Source organism: Nycticebus coucang, chromosome 5 (genome assembly GCF_027406575.1).
Source record: "Nycticebus coucang isolate mNycCou1 chromosome 5, mNycCou1.pri, whole genome shotgun sequence".
In the NCBI taxonomy this organism is placed as follows: domain Eukaryota; kingdom Metazoa; phylum Chordata; class Mammalia; order Primates; family Lorisidae; genus Nycticebus; species Nycticebus coucang.
This window is the reverse complement of record NC_069784.1, coordinates 60,937,215-60,958,546: the sequence shown is the minus strand read 5'-3', so window position 1 is coordinate 60,958,546 and position 21,332 is coordinate 60,937,215.

The following is a 21,332-nucleotide window of genomic DNA, read 5'->3' as shown; positions in this document are numbered from 1 at the left end:
TTCGTGTTCCCTGCCCAGTCTCACACCTATGGACCCAGCATCTTCACTTCCTGTCCCCTGCCCAGTCTCATAACTCTGGACCCAGCATCTTCCCTTCCTGTCCCCTGCCTAGTCTCACACCTTTGGACCCAACATGTTCCCTTCCTGTCCCCTGCCCAGTCTCACACCTCTGGACCCAGCATGTTCCCTTCCTGTCCCCTGCCCAGTCTCACACGTCTGGACCCAGCATCTTCCCATACTGTCCGCTGCGTATGCTCACACCTCTGCCCCAGCATTTTCCCTTCCTGTCCCCTGCCCAGTCTCAGAACTCTGGACCAGGCAGCTTCTCTTCCTTTCCCCAGCCAAGTCTCACACCTCTGGACCCAGCATCTTCCCTTTATGTTCCCTGCCCAGTCTCACACCTCTGGACCCAGCATCTTCCCTTCCTGTCCCCTGCCCAGTCTCACACCTCTGGACCCAGCATCTTCCCTTCCTGTCCCCTGCCCAGTCTCACACCTCTGGACCCAGCATCTTCCCTTCCTGTCCGCTGCCCAGTCTCACACCTCTGGACCCAGCATCTTCCTTTTCTCTTCGGGGTGTAGCTGACACTTATCCCTCTCTACTCCTGTTGTCTTATTCTGTCATCTAGTCAGCAAGGGTTTAGGTCCCAGGCTGCTTTGTAACCCCTGGGGATATAGGAGGGACGTGGGAGGAGGGAGACACTATTTATCTTTTTATTTTAAAATAATTTTATATTTGCAGACAAGCGGCAAGTTTATCGCTGAGAGTTACCATATACCCCTCACGCTAGTGTCCCCGTTAGGAACCCTTACATCACTAGGATGCACTTGACACAACCAGGAAATTGACTTGAGGGTGTTTCTATCAAGTCAACTCCTATTTCAGTCTCTCTGCTTTTCCCACTGATGTGCTCTGTCTGCCCCAGGAACCACCAGGGTACCTGGTTGCAGCTGGTGGATATGTGGCTCAAACTCTGTCCTAGGCTCTGCATTTGGAAAACTGCGCTATTCTCATGTGTCCAGTGGAAAGATGTTTGCCCTGTGTTTGTGCACGTGTGTAACCATCCCTTGGGAAAGGTAGAGGATGTTTCTGGCTCCCAGAAGGCTCCCTCGTGCCCCTCCAAGTTGGTGACCCCAAATGTTATCTGGAATCTGGCCCTCTCAGCATCACTTAGTTGTGCCTGCTCAGGCATTCACCTGCAACCTGGAGTCTGTCCTCTGGGAGCCTCGCCCATGCTGCGGGGCGTCTGGACTTTGTTCTTTTCCAAACTGGGCTACATTCTGTTACCTCCTGCAGTTTCTATTCTTAAAGGTTTCTCTGGATGAACAGAAGCTCTTCACTTTGGTCAAGTCCAGCTAATCTTTCCCAGCGAGTGCTTTCCCTCCTCACAGTCCTGAGGCTTCCTGCCCTGCCTTCTTCCAGCTTTGTCGGCTCACCTTTCTGGAAGGGCTAGTTTGCAGCACCAGGTCTGATCTTGAAAGTCATCTTGGAAAAGTGAAAGCAGTTTTTGCTTGAGGGTAATTTTATTTTTCCATCTTTGAAAATTAAAAGATGGCCGGATACAATGGCTCACGCTTATAATCCTAACACTCGGAGAGGCCAAGATGGGTGGATCCCTTGAGCTCAGGAGTTCCAGACCAACCTGAGCAAGAGAGGGCGAACCTGTCTCTACTTAAAACTGAAAAACTAGCCGGGTGTCATGGCAGGTGCTTTCTGATCTTGTGAAGATTAGGAAGATGGGTTGTCTTGGGCATATCCCCAGGGTGCCATTGACAAGGAACCAGCTACTTACCATTTGGACTGCTCTCTGGGAGCCCAGGCTTGATGCTGCCCCACCAGTCCCGGCAGAGCCACCGAATTGTGTTCATAGGCTTGGGCTCCCAGTGAGCTGAGCGGCAGGAGCTCACCTCACAGTCCCGCAGGGCCCCACTGGGCTGTGGTCCTGGGACAGGTGCACAGTGCCCTGGTGCACAGCAGGACACTCACACATGGAGCTTTACCTCTGCCCCGGCAGCCTTTCTAGTGGTTTCTGGTGGAAAACTCTGGTGGGCAAGCCCTACTCCTGCCTGTCTGAGCATCTGTCTCCACCTAATTTCCTCTGCCCTCCTAGCCATGCCCTGTGTGTCCTGCTCTTTATTAAGAAAATGGGGGCTGAGTGTGGTGGCTCACACCTGTAATCCCAGCACTCTGGGAGGCCGAGGCGGGTGGATTGCCTGAGCTCACGAGTTTGAGACCAGCCTGAGCAAGAGCGAGACCCCTATCTCTAAAAATAGGCAGGTGTTGTGTCAGGTGCCTGTAGTCCCAGCTACTTGGGAGGCTGAGGCAAGAGAATTGCTTAAGCCAGAGAGTTTGAGGTTGCTGTGAGCTATGATGCCATAGCACTCTACTGAGGGTAACAAAGTAAGACTCCGTCTCCAAGAAAAAAACAGAAAATGGGAAGGTCTGCTTGTTTTCTTTTCTTTTTTGCCAAATGTGGGAAAACATTGGATGTGCTTTTTAAAGTTATGCATGCCCTATCTTTTCACAGGAAAGCCCGAAATGCACAGCCAGACTCACATGAACACACCCTGAGGTGCACACGCACACACCTGAGAGACGTCACACAGGGACCCACGTGCACTGATGTAGGCACACACTGAGGCAGATTCCCAGGACACGCATGTGGGGAAATGCAGGCCTTATACTGAGGTGTGCGCCCACAGAGACATACTGAGACACACACGCACACACACGCAGATGTACACATCCCCACACATGCGTGTGCACACACCAGGGCATGCATGTATGCACAGCAGGACACTCACGCAATGGGGCCTTGGGGAACACCCAGCCATCAACGCCCCGACACACATGTATATACCGAGGAACACTAGGATATATGTGGGCATAGGCGGGACTTACACTGGCATTGTCTCACATGCATGTGTACCAGGACACGTAGGGGCACAGGCACACACCCACTGGGGCGTATGCAGACAATAACAGCACAGTCTGGCATGTGGCGAGTGGCGCCTAAATGTTCATTAAACAAAACACACTGGTCTCACTTCTAGAGCCAGTGCTCTGTCCTGAGGCCCCTCCCATTTGCCTTCCTGTGGTGGTGGAGGTGCGCTGCCTGAGCCTGGTGGCTGCCACTTTGGCCCTGGCTGGGCTGGGAAGGTTGGGGCATCTCCTGTTCCTTGGAACCAGGCCCAAGGAGCACATGCTTCAGGGCAGGGCCAGGGGAAGGTCTTGATGATTATGTGTAAGAACTGATTGCTAGATTTATAGGCAGTTTATGAGCTGGGGATTAACTCTGCCATTTCAAAAATTAAATGATCTCAGCTTGCAATTAGATTATATTAAAAACAAAGGTAATAGCTAACTACCCACTTCCTAATTATCTCACTGTATCATGCTGTTCACCTGTGCTCTTGAGGTTACTGATGTGGATAGCGACAGGCAAGGGCCTGGAGCCTCTCTCCAGCCCATTCATTGGCTGTCTAAGGGAAGCTGGCTGGCTTAGGTGGCAGGGCCTGGAGCTTTGGCCCCTGGGTTCCAGCTCCCCTGCTTTCTGTGGAGGGACGGTGGCCTCTCCTTGGGCAGCCCCTGGGTCCTGGGAGAGATGGCTTCTCCCTTGTGTGGCTTTGCAGAAAGGAGGTGAGCAGAAGGGGCACGAGAAGCTGACAGTAGATGACACAGAGAGAACTTTGGTTTTGTTTCTTGTACATCTTAGTAAGCTGTTCCGCTATCTGGGAAGGGGTCTGGTGCTTTGTCCAGGGTTCTCTACCATGTTCTACTCAGAAATGCTCACTTTGTCCTCCCAAACTGGTGACTTAGCCCAGGGCTTCTCTGCTGTGGCTCTATTCACATCTGAGGATGGATAATTCTCAGGGCAGGGCAGGGGGCCTGCGTTGTGTATTAGAGGATGTTTAGCAGCATCCCTGGTCTCTCTGCCTCTTAGATGTCAACAGTACCCTTCCCACCTCCAGCTGTGACAACCATAGTGTCTCCAGACGTTCCCAAACACTGCTGTAACTACATTAGCCCAACAGCGCAGGTCTCCATCCTAGAGGCACATGAAAGGCTAGCAGTGTCCTAAACACAGAATAATTCATTCGGACTCTCAGGCAGGCCCTAGGCCTCTCTCTGTATTTTTTGGAAGTGCCGAGGTGGATCTGTGTGTTCAGGGTGAGGTCCTGTCTGCATGTGGCAAGCCTGTGAGTGACCACTCATCAGCCTTTTGGGGTGGGGGGTGAGGTTTCTGTCCCCAGACACTGCTGCAGACCCCAGTGGCCCATCCCAGCACCTTCCTCAGCATCTCTGCTCTGGTGCACAACCTCTGTGCTGCTCTGGATGGGACTGTGGGCAGCTGTCTGGGGTCAGTTCCCTCGTGAGGATCCTGGGAGAGGCCTTAGGTACCAATTGTACCTTCCAGGAGCCCTTGGATGCTGGACAGGTGAGGAGAACCAAAGTCTCAGGACCCTGGGTCTAGTGGGTGATCCCTAGGTAGAATAGATGGGGCTGGCACCTCTAGTCCCCAGGTCTCATGGCACTGCCACCATCTGGTTTCAGATCCAGCTTGCACTGAAGGCAATTGGCAATGCTGGCCTGGCAACCACGGCTCTCACCCCAGTGCTGAGTGACTGCGCATCCCTGGAGAGTGGCACCCCTGAGATCTGGGTGGGGGCTATCCAGGCCTTCCGGAGGATCCCCTGCTCTGTGGACATGAGCCCCTGTGTGCTATTTCACTGAGTTGGGGGTGGGCAGGAGCAGGTATTGAACCACTGTTAGTTTGCTTCATTCATTCATCCCTTGTTTACTGAGCACCTGTATGGGGCTGGACAGCAGGCTAGGTGCTGGTGTGAATATGTCTAAGCCCGTATCTGGTATGGGAGGCAGATTATTCATCAAATGAAGACAAATACGTATGTGATTACCAACGCCATTTATGTCGCAAGCTCTCTAGTGCAAGATTTGTACACTATGGGCTATGGGCCAAATCTCGGCCCTTTGTCTGTTTTTGTAAATAAAGTTTTGTTGGATGTGGCCAGGCTCATTTGTTGGAAATTGGTGAGGCTCTGGGCTGGGGTGACAGGAGCCCCCGCCACCTCATACAACTGGGCCACAGGTAAAAGTGTATTGGGGAGCCTTCGGGTAGGGGTGCCAGAAGAACTGGGGTAAGCCAGTAAGGGCCACCTACCAGCACAGGGGCAGACACAGGAAGGTATACTCCTGGGTGGAGGTGGGTAGGGGGTCCCCAGTAATGGTCTTCCTTCTGCCCAAACCAGCGATCTGTCCTCTCCCGGCTGTACCAAACCCCTGAGGAGGATGCTGAGATCCGCATCAATGCCTACCTGGCTCTGATGAGGTGCCCTGGTGAAGAGGTGTTTGCCCAGGTGCAGCACACCCAGGCAGGAGAGCGGTCCACCCAGGGTGAGCAGCAGCGGTGTGTGGGGAGGCGGCTGGCTGGGCACCTCTGGGAGGGTGTGGGAGGCTTCAGGAGCATCCTCCCCCTCCACACTCCAGGGTCCTCCTGCCTTCTCGCCCCTCTTCTCTGTCATGCCATCTGGACAAGTGGTTGTGTGTGCCCCCCTTGGCCACATGGCAATTGCAGTCCCCATTCTGCCACTGGATGACTTTGGAGAAGTCACTTCTCTCTGATCCTTAGTTTCCTCATCTGAAAAATGGCCTGGGAGTCACTTAGGTCTCTTCTGGCTCTGGCCAGGTCATGACATAGTATCCTAATGAGAATCTTGAGACAGAGGAAGGACGGTGTTATGAATCTCAGTTCCCTTCTGAGACCTTGTCTTTCTTTAGACAAGAAACTGAACCCAAAAGTATAAATTCAAAAAATAAGTTCAACTGACTTAAAAAAAAAAAAAAAAACTTCCATATTGCACAGTGGGTTAAGAGCCTAGTATTCAACTCCCAGCTCCAACTCCCCCAATTCCTACATGTATGGACAAATTATTAAGCCCCTGTGAACCTCCATTTGTGCACCTGTGAAATGGGAATAATGATAGTACCTCCCTCATAAAGTGTTGTGAGCATAAGATGAATCAATGTATGAGGACATTTAGAATATTGTAAGTTCTGTGTGTGACTTTTGCTTTTATTAGTATCATCATTACAACTATTATTAGTGCAGTATAGCCATGTGGTCAAAATTTCAACATGTATGGCAGGGGATAATGGAAAGTTAAAATATTCCTTCCTCGGTTGTTAGAAGTGGGCGGCTTTGACTGAAGAGCTGGTGGAGCTGGAGCGTGGACAGTAAAAAACTTCCCATATCGAGTCAGCGAGAGACTTCTGCACCCCAAGAGGAGGACTAAAACAGCGGAAAACCGGCAAGTGGTCGCGTGTGTTCAATCCTTCTAAACCCGCCCGCAACTTCCACAGGCACGAGAACTTAAAGAGCAAGAGGAAGTGAAAGGAAAATTAGGGCAAGGAAACAGATAAAAGAAATCACTCATGAGGAAGAATCAGCAGAAAAATCCAGGCAACATGAAGAACCAGTCCAGAACAACCACGCCAAGGGACCATGAGGTAGCTACTGCAGAGGATTCCACCTATACAGAAATGTTAGGAATGACAGAAAGGGAATTTAGAATACACGTGTTGAAAACAATGAAAGAAATGATGGAAACAATGAAGGAAACTGCTAATAAAGTGGAAAATAACCAAAAGGAAATTCAAAAACAGAATCAAATAAGAGATGAACGATATAAAGAATATAAAAAGGATATAGCAGAGCTGAAGGAAATGAAACAGTCAATCAGGGAATTTAAAGATGCAATGGAAAGTATCAGCAACAGGTTAGACCATGCAGAAGAAAGAATTTCAGAGGTAGAAGACAAAGTTTTTGAGATAACTCAGATAGTAAAAGAGGCAGAAAAGAAGAGAGAGAAAGCAGAACGTTCACTGTCAGAATTATGGGACTTTATGAAGCGTTCCAACATACGAGTTATAGGAATTCCAGAAGGGGAAGAAGAATGCCCCAGAGGAATGGAAGCCATACTAGAGAATATTATAAAAGAAAATTTCCCAAACATCACCAAAGATTCTGACACACTGCTTTCAGAGGGCTATCAGACCCCAGGTCACCTCAACTCTAACCGAGCTTCTTCAAGACACATTGTGATGAACCTGTCCAAAGTCAAGACAAAAGAAAAGATTCTGCAAGCTTCCAGGAGTAAGCACCAGTTGACCTACAGGGGAAAATCCATCAGAGTGACCGCAGACTTCTTTAATGAAACTTTCCAAGCAAGAAGACAATGATCATCTACCTTTAATCTAATTAAACAGAAAAATTTCCAGCCCAGAATTCTGTACCCTGCTAAGCTAAGCTTCAAAATTGATGGAGAAATCAAATCATTTACGGATATACAAACATTGAGGAAATTCGCCACAACAAGACCAGCTCTACAGGAAACACTTCAACCTGTTCTGCACACTGACCACCACAATGGATCAGCAGCGAAGTAAGAACTCAGAAATTAAAGGTCAGAACCTAACCTCCACACTGATGCAAAAGATAAAACTAAGCAATGGACTCTCACAAAATAAGACGAATAGAATACTACCACACTTATCAATTATCTCAATAAATGTTAATGGCTTGAATTCCCCACTGAAGAGACATAGATTGGTTGACTGGATTAAAAAACACAAGCCATCCATTTGCTGTCTGCAAGAAACACACCTGGCTTCAAAAGACAAATTAAAGCTCCGAGTCAAGGGTTGGAAGACAATTTTTCAGGCAAATGGAATTCAGAAGAAAAGAGGAGTTGCAATCTTATTTTCAGATACATGTGGATTTAAAGCAACTAAAGTCAAAAAAGACAAAGATGGTCACTTTATATTGGTCAAGGGAAAAATACAAAAAGAAGACATTTCAATTCTAAATATCTATGCACCCAATTTAAATGCTCCCAGATTCTTGAAACAGACCTTACTCAGTCTGAGCAATATGATATCTGATAATACCCTCATAACAGGGGACCTTAACACTCCTCTTACAGAGCTGGACAGATCCTCTAAACAGAAATTAAACAAGGATATAAAAGATTTAAATGAGACCCTAGAACAACTGTGCTTGATAGACGAATATAGAACACTCCATCCCAAAGATAAAGAATATACATTCTTATCATCACCCCATGGAACATTCTCCAAAATTGATCATATCCTGGGACACAAAACAAATATCAACAGAATCAAAGAATTGAAATTTTACCTTGTATCTTCTCAGACCATAAGGCACTAAAGGTGGAACTCAACTCTAACAAAAATGCTTGACCCCACCCAAAGGCATGGAAATTAAACAATCTTCTGTTGAATAACAGATGGGTGCAGGAAGAAATAAACAGGAAATCATTAACTTCCTTGAGCATAACAACAATGAAGACACAAGCTACCAAAACCTGTGGGATACTGCAAAAGCAGTTTTGAGAGGAAAATTCATCACTTTAGATGCCTACATTCGAAAAACAGAAAGAGAGCACATCAACAATCTCACAAGAGATCTTACGGAATTGGAAAAAGAAGAACAATCTAAGCCTAAACTCAGTAGAAGAAAAGAAATATCCAAAATCAAATCAGAGATCAATGGAATTGAAAACAAAAGAATCATTCAGAAAAGAGATACAAGAGATCATCTCTGAATACTACCAGAAACTCTATGCCCAGAAATTTGACAATGTGAAAGAAATGGATCAATATTTGGAATCACCCCCTCTCCCTAGACTCAGCCAGGAACCAATAGAGCTCCTGAACAGACCAATTTCAAGCACTGAGATCAAAGAAACAATAAAAAATCTTCCAACCAAAAAATGCCCTGGTCCAGATGGCTTCACTCCAGAATTCTATCAAACCTTCAAGGAAGAGCTTATTCCTGTACTGTAGAAATTATTCCAAAAAATTGAGGAAGAAGGAATCTTCCCCAACACATTCTATGAAGCAAACATCACCCTGATACCAAAACCAGGAAAAGACCCAACCAAAAAGGAGAATTTCAGACCAATCTCACTCATGAATATAGATGCAAAAATTCTCAAAAAATCCTAGCCAATAGATTACAGCTTATCATCAAAAAAGTCATTCATCATGATCAAGTAGGCTTCATCTCAGGGATGCAAGGCTGGTTTAACATACGCAAGTCTATAAACGTTATCCACCATATTAACAGAGGCAAAAATAAAGATCACATGATCCTCTCAATAGATGCAGAAAAAGCATTTGATGAAATCCAGCATCCTCTTCTAACACTGAAGAGTATAGGCATAGGTGGCACATTTCTAAAACTGATTGAAGCTATCTATGACAAACCCACAGCCAATATTTTACTGAATGGAGTAAAACTCAAAGCTTTTCCTCTTAGAACTGGAACTAGACAAGGTTGTCCTCTGTCATCTTTACTATTCAACGTAGTGCTGGAAGTTCTAGCCAATACAATTAGGCAAGACAAGGAAATAAAGGGAATCCAAATGGGAGCAGAGGAGGTCAAACTCTCCCTCTTTGCTGACGACGTGATCTTATACTTAGAGAACCCCAAAGACTCAACCACAAGACTCCTAGAAGTCATCAAAAAATACAGTAATGTTTCAGGATATAAAATCAATGTCCACAAGTCAGTAGCCTTTGTGTACACCAATGACAGTCAAGATGAGAAGCTAATTAAGGACACAACTCCCTTCACCATAGTTTCAAAGAAAATGAAATACCTAGGTATATACCTAACGAAGGAGGTGAAGGACCTCTATAAAGAAAACTATGAAATCCTCAGAAAGGAAATAGCAGAGGATATTAACAAATGGAAGAACACACCATGCTCATGGATGGGAAGAATCAACATTGTTAAAATGTCTATACTTCCCAAAGCAATCTACCTATTCAATGCCATTCCTATCAAAATACCAACATCGTACTTTCAAGATTTGGAAAAAATGAGTCTGCATTTTGTATGGAACCGGAAAAAATCCCGTATAGCTAAGGCAGTTCGCTGTAACAAAAATAAAGCGGGGGGCATCAGCATACCAGATTTTAGTCTGTACTACAAAGCCATAGTGCTCAAGACAGCATGGTACTGGCACAAAAACAGAGACATAGACACTTGGAATTGAATTGAAAAGCAAGAAATGAAACTAACATCTTACAACCACCTAATCTTTGATAAACCAAACAAGAACATACCTTGGGGGAAAGACTCCCTATTCAATAAATGGTGTTGGGAGAACTGGATGTCTACATGTAAAAGACTGAAACTGGACCCACACCTTTCCCCACTCACAAAAATTGATTCAGGATGGATAAAGGACTTAAATTTAAGGCATGAAACAATAAAAATCCTCCAAGAAAGCATAGGAAAAACACTGGAAGATATTGGCCTGGGGAAAGACTTCATAAAGAAGACTGCCATGGCAATTGCAACAACAACAAAAATAAACAAATGGGACTTCATTAAACTGAAAAGCTTCTGTACAGCTAAGGAGACAATAACCAAAGCAAAGAGACAACCTACACAATGGGAAAGGATATTTGCATATTTTCAATCAGACAAAAGCTTGATAACTGGGATCTATGGACAACTCAAATTAATCCACATGAAAAAAGCCAACAATCCCATTATCAATGGGCAAGAGACATGAATAGAACTTTCTCTAAAGACGACAGACGAATGGCTAACAAACACATGAAAAAATGTTCATCATCTCTATATATTAGAGAAATGCAAATCAAAACAACCCTGAGATATCATCTAACCCCAGTGAGAATGGCCCACATCACAAAATCTCAAAACTGCTGATGCCGGCGTGGATGTGGAGAGAAGGGAACACTTTTACACTGCTGGTGGGACTGCAAACTAGTACAACCTTTCTGGAAGGAAGTATGGAGAAACCTCAAAGCACTCAAGCTAGACCTCCCATTTGATCCTGCAATCCCATTGCTGGGCATCTACTCAGAAGGAAAGAAATCCTTTTATCATAAGGACACTTGTACTAGACTGTTTATTGCAGCTCAATTTACAATCGCCAAAATGTGGAAACAGCCTAAATGCCTACCAACCCAGGAATGGATTAACAAGCTGTGGTATATGTATACCATGGAATACTATTCAGCCATTAAAAAAAATGGAGACTTTACATCCTTCGTATTAACCTGGATGGACGTGGAAGACATTATTCTCAGTAAAGCATCACAAGAATGGAGAAGCATGAATCCTACGTACTCAATTTTGATATGAGGACAATTAATGACAATGATGGTTATGGTGGAGGAACAGAGGGAAGGAGGGAGGTGGGTGGGGCCTTGGTGTGTGTCACACTTTATGGGGGCAAAACTTGATTGCAAGAGGGACTTTACCTAACAATTGCAATCAGTGTAACCTGGCTTATTGTACCCTCAATGAATCCCCAACAATAAAAGAAAAAAAAATATTCCTTCCTCTTCCCCCAGCCCCAAGTCCTTTTTTCTGGAAGACATTCACTGTGAACAGTTCTTTTGTGTATCACATCAGAACTTGTAAGGTAGAGATGGACATAGTATATATGCATGCATCTCCTTAACAACAGCAGCACGATCATATTATACGTGCTGTTGTGCTCCTTGCTTTTTGTCTTTAGCACATGCAGGAGCTCTTCTGTGTCAGGGCATGTGAACTCTCATCTGTGGCTGCGTGGTCTTCTGTTGGGATCTTGTATCATTGTCCATTTGCTAATCTTCAGTCTTCATTTAGCTTTTTTCTGATCCTTTGCCATTAGAAAGAACAACCAAAATAAAACTTCCTGCACATCCACTTTTGGCTGTTGTTTTGATCTAACTTTATGGCTAATTTCCCATAAGAGAAATTGCTGAGGCAAAGGGTATTTAAAAGTCTTATGTGATGTTGCTGAAATACCTTCTGAAGAAATGGAACTATTACAGGTAGAAGATGTAGCCCTTAGCTTTGGCACTTTCAGGCATGGGATGTGATGTGTGGTGGGTAGATGTGGTGCTGCTTTCATCATGAATTACATCAAGTAGGACACTAACGCCCCTCTTGGGGCATCAGCTATGGGGCTCAACCTTGACAGTAGCCATGCAGTACTACCTTGTGTATTACCCAATGAGAATAAGTGGGTGCCTTATCTACCAAAATCCAGTCTTGGCCCCGTTCTATGATAAATTGTTCCAGAAGCTCCCTGTTGGGACTCCTGAGAGCCTGACGGCTGAGAGTTCCCTATTAGACTCTAACATTCCCCACTGGACTAATTCCCATTAACATCTCATTTGATTTTTTTTTTTTTTACTAGGAAAAAGAAAGGAAGGGGTCTTATTTGATCTTCAGCCCACCAGGGAGCCTCATGGATTGTGTGCCACCCTTTCCAACCCTAAAAGATACTTAGTCTTTTAGGTCTTGATTTTCACAAACAGCCCAGTGAGATGGATTGTTAGTTCATTTTATAGATAAGAAAATGGAAGCTCAAAGAGGTAGTGTGACCATCCTGAAGTCACACAGCCTGTAAGTGTTGAAACTAGTATTCAGACTTTCAAGCCCGAGATTACCCCCTTTCCCTTCTGGAAAGCATGTCAGAATTCCATACATGGGCTAGATTTCCAAGTTCCATTAAGGCAATGCTACGGTTTCCACTGTTTCTTTGGAGAGGATGTAGATCTCAGCAGCACAGCTCCTGAGAACCACCCAGTGTATGGGAATAGTAGGGCCCAGGGATGGGTGTCAGAAGGTCTTTTCTCCAGGTCTGATCTTCACCGCCCTGTCCCTGCTGGCTGTGACTTGCTGCAGTGGGCTCCTTTGTGTGGAGTCACCTCCTAGAGCTGATGGAGACAAATGACCCACTGAAACGGGCCCTCCAAGACACCTTCCCTGAGGACATCCTCAGCCAGGAGTTCCATCCAGAGACATGGAAATACTCGTCCTATTCCAATGTCACTTTCCACTCAGGTATGGCTGTTCTGGGCAGCACCTGTCCTCTTCTGGGGCCACAAAGGCTTGGGGACCTGAGTTCCAGCTCCTGAAGGCATCTCGATCAAGGATGTTGTACCTGAGGGTGCACTATTTATATGGCACTTACTTGATATTTTGCTATATCCCTGTGTCACCTGACGCTCTTGTTGGAAGAGATAAAAGAGAGTCCAATAGGTGTTTTATAGCATTCGGCTGAATTCTCCCATCTTTTCTTTTTAGCTTATTTCAAAAAGGAAACATCCTCTCACTACCATTAATAGAAAATCAATTTAATTCTCTATGAAGAGAAGGCAATCCTAAAAGGAAATGCTGTTCAGTCAGAGGCAGGTAATGACTCTGTTGTTATAGTAATTCTGGACTGCGTTGTCAGCTGAGAGCGGGCAGTTTGAAAACTGGTTTTCTGTGTATTTAAAGAGAGATTAGCCCCATCCTGAGACTGCCTCTTTGTTGTGATTAAACAAAGAATCCAAATGGGAATCTCTTTCTAGCTGAGGTCCCTAAATCACCTTGGCCATTCTGGGCCGCCTGGTGATGAGGGGCAGCTCTGGGCACTTCTCTCTGACTGTCAGGGAATGCAGGCAGGAGTGTGACCCTCTGGCCTCCCTCTGTCCTGAGAGGATTAAGGCTGTTTCCCACCCCAGAAAGTGTGTGGCCGTGTCTCCAGTTGTGGCCTCTCATAGCTGGGCCTCTGCTGTGTGAGGGGTGCAGAATGAACTGACCCTCTTTCCTTTCTCCTAGTGACTGGCAGCCTGGGAGCCAACCTGGAGAGGACCCTTCTCTTCTCTCCCGCCTCCTTCCTTCCTCGTTCTGCCACTGCCAACCTGACCATCCATGTCATGGGTTGTGCCTTCAACCTACTGGAGGTAAGAGGAGGGCCTTGCTGTAGTCACCCTAGGATCTGTCCTGGATTTGGCCAGAAATTATTCCATCCGCTCATCTATCCATCTATCCCTTGCCTCCGTTGTTCTACTTCCAGTCCCTATATCCATCTACCCATCCATTTTCCCCACTATCTACCCATATTCCCACCCACCTGTAGGTACATCCACATATCTGTCCATCCACTCATGTTTCTCTCTCCATCCCTCTTACCTCTCCACCCATTTATCTATGCACCTACCCTCCCATATGTCCATCCATCCATCCGTATGCCCTCCCACCCATCTCTCCTTCCACTCTCCGACCATCTTGCCCATCTGTTCTTCTGTGGCTGAGAACTGTGACATCCGCTCATCCCTCACTCCTGTGATGTCCACGCATCCCTCCATCTACATTCATCCACATCCATCCATCAACCCATCCTCTGATTCATTCATCCTCCATCCACCCACCCACCAGCCATCGCAAGAACAGGCGTCCTCTGCCTGACATGTTCTAGGCATGGTGCTGGACACTGGGGACAGTGATGAGTGTGAGAGACCCTGGCCTCTTGGAGTTGCTCACAGCTCAGAGAGGGAGTGAGATAAGAAATGAATAAACACATTGATAAAGCAATGATGACTTTCAATAGTGCATCCAGGGAGGAGGAGTTAGAGCTGAGACCTTAGGGATGGGCATGTGTATAGCACATGCAGAGTGGAGGTAGGAGCCTTCCCGGAAGGACCAGGAAGTGATCCCAAGAAAGGAAGGGCTGGGTGTGTTAGAGGAAAAGAAGCAGAGTAGGGGTGTGGAGAAGACGGTGAGATCAGAGGACAGGGGTGGCAGGGCAGGGTTTAGGGTGGGGAGTGACGTGATGGAATCTGACCATTTGGCTGTTGTGTTGGAACATGGATTGTGGGGGAATCTGTAGGATAGGGAACACTCCTGTGTCCTCTGTCCAGCCAGTAGATTACTGTGGAGCCCTTCATCTCCTTCCTTCAGGCCTGTGGAGCTCATCTGAAGGAGAGTGTTCTGTGTCCTCTCCTGACCGCTTCTAATTTTGGAAAGCAGGGCCTGTCACCCAAACTTTGCCAGTGAAGCAGGGGACTGGCTCAGATCTGCCAAGGATTGACCTCTGGGGATTTCCCTCCAGTGCTGTCAGAGAGATCTGGATGGGAGGAGCGGAGGAAGAATGGTTAGGAGGAAGGAGAGATGTCCATAAGAAAGGAGGAGTAAATGGATGAATGAGGTGGGTGGGGAAGTAAGGATGGGTAGAAGATGGAGAGGCAGGTGGGTGGAGGGATGGGAGGGATGCGAGGTGGAGGGTTGGCAGATGGCAGGAAGAGGGGACAGAAGGAAGGGTGCTGTCCATCCAACTGAGAACCCAGCAGGTCAGGCCTTCAGGGTCCTTGGAGAGCAAAATACAAGTCCCTGCCCTCATCTAGACACACAAATTAAAAATACAAGTCCCTGCCTTCATCTAAACACACAAATTAGCATCTGCTGTGTGTGAGGGGCAGAATAGATGGGAAAAGAGCGCCTTGGGAATTCAGGGAAAGCTTCCCAGGGGTGGTGATATTGAAACAAGCCCCAAAGAATCAGCAGGAATTCTGACCTTGTGGCACCTGCCACGCACATATGGAGTTTGCTGGGTCTCCCACGGCTGTGCTGCTTTACCTGAGCCCAGGTGGGCACCAGGAGCCCCCAGTATGCCTGCCCCGCTGCTCCTGATCACCCGAGTGACTGGGGGGCTGCCCTCTGACCCATGGCTTCCCTTCCCAGCTGGGGCTCCATCTGGAAAATGCCGAGGAAGTTGCCAGCAGGTTGTTTGGTGGGAAGTCATTCTGGGGACAAAAAGAGGAGAGAGAGGCTGGGCCGGAGAAGCCCCCAGGGCCGTCACCACAGTCAGGCAGCCCTGTGTGTCCAGAAGAGAGCATAAGGAAGATGAGGGACCTACAGCAGAAGGTAAGGAATGGGTCACAGCCCCTGCTCCCTGTGCGCGCCCACTCGTCAGACTCGGGTTTTTGCACTGGGGCCTCCAGGTTTTTGCACTTTGGCCTGCCCACTCTTTATGGCAGGGGTCCTCAACTTTTTAAACAGGGGGCCGGTTCACTGTCCCTCAACCATTGGAGGGCTGGACTATAATTTAAAAAGAACAGCTATGAACATATCTTATTTTGAAGTAAGAAAACAAATGGGAACAAATACAATCACACTGCCACATGTGGCCCGTGGGCCATGGTTTGAGGACCCCTGCTTATGGAAACAAGTTAACGAGTTGCTGGGCCAGGTCTCAGTAGTCAGCTGTTACTCTGCTTTATTTTGAAAAACTGGTTATTGAAGTATAACCTACAGATCAGAGGTCCCTAAATTATATGTGAACAGCTTGATGCACGGCCACCAGCTCTGCACACCTGTGTCACCAGCACCCAGGCACTCCCGGCACCCAGGGGCGGCACTCTGTTTTACCTTCCTCTTCTAGTTAACACCCACCCCTAAGTGGAGGTAACCATTGTGCTGTCTTCTGACAGTACCAATTAGTGCTGCTTTCTAAAAACCAGCTTTGTTGAGGTCTAGTTGACACATGATAAATGGCACTTGTTTACTATGGTATTCACTTTTTTTTTTTTTTTTTAAGAGATGGGGTTTTGCTCTGTCTTCCAGGCTGGAGTGCAGTGGTGCAATCACACTTCACTGTAGCTGTGAACTCCTGGTTCAGCCTCCTGAGTAACTGGGACTACAGGCACATGCCACCATGCCTGGGTAATTTTCAAAAAAAATTTTGTAGAGGCTCAGCGCCTGTAGCTCAGTGGCTAGGGCATCAGCCATATACACCTAGGCTGATGGGTTCAAACCTGGCCTAGGCCAGCTAACACACAGTGACAACTGCAACAAAAAAATAGCCAGGCTTTGTGGCAGGTGCCTAGAGTCCCAGCTACTTAGAAGGCTGAGGCAACAGAATTGCTTAAGCCCAAGAACTTGAGGTTGCTGTGGGCTGTGACGTCGCAGCACTCTACTGAGGGCGACATAGCGAGACTCTGTCTTAAAAAAACAAAAACCTCCAACTCCTGGGCTTAGGCGAGTCTCTCATCTCAGCCTCCCTAGTAGTTGGGACTACAGGCGCCTGCCACAACGCCCAGCTATTTTTTTTTTGTTTGTTTGTTTGCAGTTTGGCACCTGTAAACCCGCCACCCTGTGCCACCCGGATTTACTATTTTTAAAGTGAATGAGTCAGTGATATTTAGTACATTCCCAGTGCTATGCCACCATCGCCTCTGACTAGTTCCAGAACATGCCCTGGCCCATGAAACAGCCACTCTCCTGACCCCTCTCCTGGCCCCTGGCCATGCCCATCTGCCTGCTGTCTCTATGGATCATCCTCTTTGGGATGTTCCATAAAAATAGAATCACACAATACGCGATCTTTGTCCAGGCTCCTTTCACTTAGCATTTGTTTCTGAAGTTCACCCCCCAAAAGTACTCCATTTCTTTTTAAGGCTAAATAATATTCCCCTAATTGGACAGACCACATTTGTTTATCCATCATTTGGTGACAGACATTCGGGTTGTTTCTACCTTTTTGCTACTGAGAATAATACTTCTTTTTGTGTGTGTGTCTGACTATATGTGAATCTTAGTAAATGTGGAATGTAAAGGTCTTAGCAAAATAACTAAGAAAATGCCAGGAAGGCTATGTTAACTAGTGTGATGAAAATGTGTCAAACGGTCTATGAACCAAGTGTATGGTGCCCCATGATCATACTAATGTACACAGCTATGATTTAATAAAAAAATAAATAAATAAAATAAAAAAGGACTCTTCCTCAAAAAAAAAAATAAGAATTATTATGACATTCCCATGCTGTTGCGTGTACTTAATAATTTCTTCATTCTCATAGCTGTGGCATTCTATTGCATGAACACACCAACACTTCATCCATTCTACTTTTGATGGAATTTCAGGTAGTTTCCTTACTTTCAGGCTATTATAAATCGTGCTGGGAATGCTCTTTCTGAGGAACATCTGCCTGCCTGTTGAGGTTATAGGAGTAGAATTTCTAGGTTTTAGGGGATGTGTGTCATTTGCCTCCTGCTTTTCCACTTCATGTTGTAACTTGAGTATTCTCTTACTAGAAATTCACTGTAGGCATACATTTTAATGGATGGGACCATAGTTGACATAACTGTCCCCCACCGATGAACATGTACGTCGTTGGCAACATTTTGCTTTTATAAAATGTCACTGCCACCTACATCTGACGGTGATCAAGATCGAATAGCTGGGGTGTTTGTTCACATATTCACGCATTTGCTAATCACTGAGTGTGAACTGGGGCCTGGGAACACAGTAATGAGCAGGATGGTCCCTGCCATGGACTAGGGCTGGGACCAGCAAGTGACTAGAATGAGAGAGATGGGATGGGTATAAACATTTCTTGTTGAAATGCATAATCACTTGGTTTTTTATTTCCTCACTTTTTTTTTTTTTGAGTCTCATGCTATTGCCCTGGGTAGAGTGCCGTGCCATCATAGCTCATAGCAACCTCAAACTCTTGGGCTCAAGTGGTCCTCCTGCCTCAGCCTCCTGAGTAGCTGGGACTACAGTTGCCCACCACTATGCCCAGCTAGTTTTTCTATTTTTAGTAGAGACGGGGTCTCGCTCTTGCTCAGGCTTGTCTTGAACTCCTGACATCAAGTGATCCACCTGCCTCAGCTTCCCAGGGTGCTGGGATTACAGGTGTGAGCCACTGTGCCTGGCCTATTTTCTCACTTCATAGAGCTTCACATCTCAAGCATAGTTCTGGACGGCTGCAGGTACTTGGCCTCAGTGATGGAGAACAATAGGGAGTGGTGGGGACTGTGGCTGTCGTAGAAGCATGTTCCTCAGCTCACAGTGGCAGCCACTGCTCAGCCCTGGCCATCTTTGCTCTTTGTTGTGGAGGGTGGGCAGGCCAGTATTTCTCTTTTTAAAGAAGCCAGAGATTTTGGTTTTGTAAGTCCATATGTCTCCAATTTGTTGGAAACAAATTCAATTTGCAAAAAATGTACATGGCATGAAAAGCATCGAAAGACTAAGAAACTCATAAACCAGAGAAGATAGGGAGACACGGCAACTGGATGCCGTGTGGTTGGCTGGATTGGATCCTGGAACAAAAAGAGTAGAAAGAGTCCATGAATGGAAAAACTGGTGCAACCCAGATGAAGCCTGGAGTTTACTTAATGGTAACATACCCATGTTGGTTTCTTAGTTTGCACCAAAAACCCTGGGGATATAAGAGGGTAATGGTGGGAAGAACTGGTTGAAGGGTATATGGGAACTTTCTGTACCATCTCTGCAACTTTTCTATAAAGCTAAAATTATTCATAAATAAAACACTGAAGTACTGTGCAGCTCAAGGAAAACACACCTGGAGGTGGAAGTTGGTTCACGGGCCAGGAGCTTTGCAAGCCCCACCTGGACCCCACACGCCCCTGCCCTTTTTCTCCAAGTACCCCTTCCCCCTCCCAATGTCCAGACACTTTGCTCCTGCTGACCTGGCCCGACTCCTTGTCTGGGTTCTCTCTCAGGCAGCCTGGAGGCGCAGGCCACAGCGGGCACTGTGGTGTGAGCTGAGCATGAAGGTGTTTGGGCATGAGCTGAGTTTTGTGAACTGTGGGGCACTGGGGAGCCCCATGAAGCGTCAGTCCCTGAACTTGTCCGAGCTCGCCATCAGGCTCCTGAAGGTACCCCCCAACCCCCAACCAGCCCCCTCCCTTGCCTGAGTTGAAATCCTGGCTCCACCATTTACCTTCTTGGGCCTGGTGCTTAACTTATGGCCTTGGTTTCTGCATCTGTGAAATGGGGATAATGCATAAAAACAATAACAATAAAATATCTGTTCATAGGGCTTTTACCCTGAATGAGTAAATGCAGTGAAAACAAGGGGAGTGTGATGGCATGCTAGGCATGTGGGCAGTGCCCCACGTGGGACCCACAGTCCTCCCTACCTGGCTACCTCTGGACCCCCCGGCCCCTGACTTTTCTCATGAACAAACTGCCTAGGTTCAAACCCTGGCTCTACCCCTTTCTAGCTACATGGTGTTGTGTGGTTTTCTGATCTGGAAACTGGAGATAATGCACTCTCTGAGGATGAATCAGGTCTTTTGTGCTCCGTGCTTTGAGGTCGCCTGGCCTATAGTGGGGGTGGCCTCGCGCACCATTATGCTTCTTTGGCTGCAGGGACAGGAGGTGCGGGTGAGTCGGAGGCTGAGCCTGGCCATGGAGGAGCTGGTCTTTCCCACCATGTCTGGCATTCCAGCCCGGCTGACCCTAAACGCCTCAGCTGCCATCAGTGTCTGGGTACGAGGAACGGCTGACTTCCAGCAGCGCTCAGATTTCTTTGTGAATGGTTATGTCAAGCCCAGGTAGCTGGCTTCTTGGAACTGGGGCAAGTTGAGGCGGGGGAGCCTCTCCCTGCAGAGTGCTACAGACAGCTGGGGATGCTGGGGATATCCATGTGGGCCAAGGGGAATCCCTGCTTTGCAGACCACTCATCACACTGTTGCTTTTTATACCAAGAGACTGTGTGAGGAGAGCCCAGGCTGTTAGACCCACTTTACAGGTGAGAAGACTGAGGCTCAGAGAGGTGAAGTCTTGTGCTTGAGGTCACACAGCAATACAAAGTAGCTGGGATTCTGGTCTGATGCCATAGCCCCACACTCTTCCCTCTACCTGACTCAGCTTCTAAGGGGGTGAAAAGGAAAAACAGAGGAGCCAGCCCTGTGCCCAGAGAGCATGAGGCTCCCCAGCGAAGGGGCACTTTCCTCATTCCCATTGACAGAAGAGGAGACTAAACCTAGAGGCAAAGGGCCACATGGCATGAGAGCGCCTGAGCAGGATGTGCGCTGTGCTGTCATGGCTTTGCCGGCCGTCTCTCCCTGGCTACTTAGCCAAGGTCTGTGGGGTCTGATTTGCTGTGAGGAATGAGCATGTCCTGAGCTGGCTGCTCCTTTTCATAAAGAGCCTGGGCCAGGACTCAGTCACCTCTCTAGGCTGCAGCTTCTCCACCTGTTAAATGGGCTGACGATGGTGAGGGATGCAAAGTGCTTGGTGCACGTGGTGTGTGGGGGCAGCGGTGGCCATGGTGGACGAGCTGCTAACTCAGGACTGTGGGCGGCAGGTGGCAGGCAGGTCAGTGGGGGACCCGGGGCTGCCAGTGCCTGTAGGGTACAGCTGGCTCGTGCCTGTCCCTCAGTGCTCTGCTTCAGATCTTGGCTCAGATGGGCACGACGGGTGCCCTGGGACAGGCTGGGCTGAAGTGGGTGACCAGTGTCCATGGCACTGCCGGCTTGGATGGCGGGATCCACATGTGGAAGGGCCGGGACCTCAAGGTGCATTTGAACACCCCCGAGGAGGCCACAGAGCTACTCAGCTTCAGGTGTGTGGTGTGTGTGAGATCACGTGATGGTATGTCTGAGCATGGCGTGTTGGGTGTGTGTAAATTAGCACATGTGTCTGAGCACCTGTCTCAGCATGTGTGTCTGTGAG